Here is a 4,421-nt window from a genome sequence, read left to right as displayed (position 1 = left end):
GGTCGGCTGGGGGACGGGCGGAGGTTCTTGGGGGGGGGCGGTCGTTGGGGGGAGGGGGTTTGCGTCGAGGGCAGGAGGGCCTGGGATCCCTCCTGCCCGTAATGTAGTGCGGGGTGGGGTTAGGGGGTCGCCGTGGCCAGGAGGATTTGGGCTCCCTCCTGGCCCGATATTGTCGGGGAGTCGGCGGTCCTTCGGGGTGGGGGTGCGAGTGGTCCTGCCGAGGGGGGAGAAGAATCGGACGTCGAGGGGGGGCATCAGGCTTTCAGGATGGGGACAGGACTTCAAGGGGGGACAGGCAGACCTTCAAGGGGGGACAGGACTTCAAGGGGGACAGGCACGGAGAGGCGGGGCAGTGCACCGAAAGTCAGGGCGGGTGAACGGTGAGTCGGGGCAACCAGAGGAGAGTCGGGGCAGTGCACCGAAAGTCAGGGTGAGTCGGGGCAACCAGATGAGAGTCGGGGAGGGCGAAAGGAGAGTCGGGGTGGCCAGAGGAGAGTCGGGCAGCATGCGCGTTATATGCCTGAGCGCGGTATAGAAAAGTTTTTGTACATATCATCGTGATTTCTGCGCGCTATACCCCTGTGCGCGTTTTACAATGGTGCGCGTTATATCCGCGAAAATACGGTAAGCTGAATGAAAGACTAGATTCTTACCTGGATAATCTTATTTCTATTAATCTTCTCAGGTTATAGATCCATTTCCATGAATGGGACATTGAAAAAATGCGTTATAACTTTCAGCACTTACCACATTGTCAGTGGAATGTTGTGCCCCCCTTCAGTTATATTCCAAAGCACTCGATCTCCACTGGAATAGAATACAAAGAAGGAGGGATACAGGGAACTTCCACAAAAATATCATACAATTCTGTTCTGTTATGCAACTTAGAAAAAAGAAGAACAATTATCAACAGGAATTTATAGCATAGCTGTAATAGAGAACCAATCTGCTATGTGCAACAAGCATTAACATCAAAGAAGCCAAAGGTTGAGCAAATAACTTATTTTATACAGGACTTATTTATGCTTAGTCAACTGGCTGACAGGAGAACTCCAGGCTTGGAATCTAGAAATATCTTTGGCATAAAGCAGGCATACGGGATATAAAAGGGGAGAGAAAGAGGGCAGAGTTAGTGAAAGACTGGAAATAAAGGCAAGTAAAATAAGAGAGACAGGGTGAATTAAAGAGATGAAAATCTGCCAGTAGACAATAAAAAGAGGGAAATTGAAGACTAGATAGTAAGAATAAGTTGAATCTGGACATAGAGATAGAAAAATAAATGGAAGAAAGCCAAAAAGAAAATGAGGAGAGAAAAAAATCTGGAAATAGATTTAAGATGGAGGAAAGCAAAAACCAGAGAAGTGAATGGCCAGAAAACAAAGGTAGAAAAATATTTTTAATTCAGGCTAAATTAGTGTCATACCCATGTTTATAAAGGTAAATAAATAGAATAGAAAACAGAATTAAGATGATATCTTTCATTGGATTAATTTTAATACATTTTTGACCAACTGTCAGAGAGCAAAATTTCCTTTGTCAGGTCAGGACAACCTACTCTCTTGACCTGGAGAAGGTGGTGTTCGCCTCTGAGAGCTAACTGAAAATGTTTTAAGTCCATTCAATTTTTAAAAAATGGTCTTATTTTCCATTTTTTTATTTACATCTGTAATTTGTTAATGTACAGTAGAAACATAGAAACATAGAATATGACGACAGAAAAGGGCCATCGGCCCAAGTCTGCCCACTCTAAGAATCCTCCCTCCTAAGCACTTCCTTGAAGTGAACCCACATGCTTATCCCATTTTTTTCTTAAAATCGAGCACGTTGCTTGCCCCAATTACCTGAAGTGGAAGATTATTCCAACGATCAACCACCCTTTCGGTAAAGAAATACTTCCTAGTGTAACCATGAAATCTCCCACTCTTGATTTTTAAAGGATGTCCTCTTGTTGCCGTAGGTCCTCTAAGGAAAAAGATGTCTTCTTCTACCTCAATACGGCCAGTAACATATTTGAACATCTCTATCATGTCTCCCCTCTCTCTGCATTCCTCGAGAGAGTATAGCTGCAACTTACTCAGACGTTCTTCATATGGGAGATTCTTGAGGCCTGAGACCATCCTAGTGGCCATTCGCTGAACCGACTCCATTCTCAGCACATCCTTTTGATAATGTGGCCTCCAAAACTGAACACAATATTCCAGGTGAAGTCTTACTATGGACCTGTACAATAGCATTATAACTTCGGGCTTCCGGCTGACAAAATTTCTACGGATGCAACCCAGCATTTGTCCAGACTTGGATGATGCTTTCTCTACTTGATCGGCAGTCTTCATATCTTCACTGATGATTACTCCTAGGTCCCGTTCTGCAACAGTTCTTGCTAAGGTCTCAGCATTCACGGTATAAGTTCTGCGTGGATTTCCGCTGCCAAGGTGCATAACCTTACTCTTTTTGGCATTAAAACTCAGTTGCCAAGTTGCGGACCATTGTTCTAGTAAATGTAGGTCCTGCATCATAGTGTCTGGCATGGTGCTTTTGTCCACTATGTTATACAGTTTAGCGTCATCAGCAAATAATGCAATTTTACCTCGAAGTCCCTGAGGCAGGTCCCGTACAAAGATGTTAAATAGGATTGGACCCAAGACTGAGCCCTGTGGCACTCCACTGATCACTTCTGATGTTTCAGAGGGAGTTCTATTGACCATCACCCTCTGGAGTCTACCACTGAGCCAGTCTTTAACCCATGCAGTCAATATTTCTCCTAGTCCCAATGAACTCATCTTGTTCAATAACCTGCAGTGTGGGACACTATCAAAAGCCTTAATGAAGTCCAAATACACGACATCCAGGGACTCTCCCATATCTAGCTTTTTTGTTACCCAGTCAAAGAAGCTGATTAGATTGGATTGGCAGGACCTTCCCTTTGTAAATCCATGCTGGAGGGGATCCCTAAGCCTCTCGTCACTCAGGATCATATCTAATTTGTGATTAATCAACGTTTCCATAAGTTTACACACTATTGATGTGAGACTTACCGGTCTCTAATTTGCAGTCTCCGACTTGCATCCCTTTTTGTGGAGCGGAATGACGTCAGCTGTTTTCCAGTCCAATGGGACTCTTCCCGTGCTTAGGGAAAGATTGAAGAGCACAGCTAACGGCTCCGCCAGGACATCTCTTAATTCCCTAAGCACTCTGGGGTGCAGCTTATCTGGTCCCATGGCTTTGTTCACTTTGAGCTTTGATAGTTCTTCGTAGATACTGCCGGGAACGGGTCTTCCGATCTCTCCCTTGTCTGGAGCTGTCTCACAGGTAAAGGCTGAGCAGAAGTATTTATTGAGTAGTTTGGCTTTATCAGAGTCCAATTCTACATAGCTACCGTCAGGTTTCCTTAGGCTCACTATCCCGTCTGTGTTCCTTCTTCTGTCACTAACATACCTGAAAAAGGATTTGTCCCCTTTTTTAATATTCTTAGCTAGATTTTCTTCCATCCGGAGTTTGGCATCTCTGATTGCTGTTTTAACATTTCTGGATTTAACTTCCAGTTGTTGTGATTGTTTGTAGGCTACAAATGCTCTCTTCCCCTGTTTTACAAGTTCTGAGATCTCCGCGGAGAACCATTGGGGTTTATTATTTCTCCGTCGTTTGCTCACTGTCTTAATATAGAAGTTGGTTGCTTCCTGTAGGGTAGCTTTCAGAGCTGACCACAGTACCTCCACCCTATCTGTTGTGTCCTGTTTTTGCAGTGCCTCATAGACAAAATCTCCCATGCTCTTGAAGTTAGTGCCCTTAAAGTTAAGGACCTTTGTGGATGTGTTTGACTTAGTGAAACCCTTCCTGAGGTGAAACCATACCATGTTGTGGTCACTGGATGCCAACGCATCACCACCAAAACCTCTGTGACATTGTCTCCGTTGGTGAGCCCCAGTGCTGATCCCTGAGGCATTCCACTACCCTCTTTCCTTTCCTCTGAGTGAATTCTATTTACCACTAACCTCTTTCAACTTTCAGTCAACTAGTTTTGAATTCAGTTCACTACTATGGGTCCTAAATTCAGCCCTCTCAGATAATTTGCTGAAATCCAAGTAGAATACATCTGGCATATGTCCTTTATCCAGTTGTTTGGTCACCTTGTCAATGAAATCAATCAGAATCATTTGACAGGATTTTTCTTTGGTAAAGCCATGTTGCCTTGGATCCTGTAACCCTTTGGATTCTAAAAAGTTAACAATCTTTCCCTTCCTATAGATGGAGTGGAAAAATGCCGTGTTGGACCTACAGAAATGGTTTTGCAGTTTGTTCATCTAAAATTATAAAGAAAAAAATGTTTTGTGTAACCTGGCACTAATGAAAATTTACACCCCACTCTTTAGCTCCATCGTTATCTGAGGAACCTCCACTTTAAAAACGGACTGGGGGAAGAG

The sequence above is a fragment of the Geotrypetes seraphini genome, chromosome 12 (assembly GCF_902459505.1).
Source record: "Geotrypetes seraphini chromosome 12, aGeoSer1.1, whole genome shotgun sequence".
In the NCBI taxonomy this organism is placed as follows: domain Eukaryota; kingdom Metazoa; phylum Chordata; class Amphibia; order Gymnophiona; family Dermophiidae; genus Geotrypetes; species Geotrypetes seraphini.
This window is presented reverse-complemented; position numbering follows the sequence as displayed.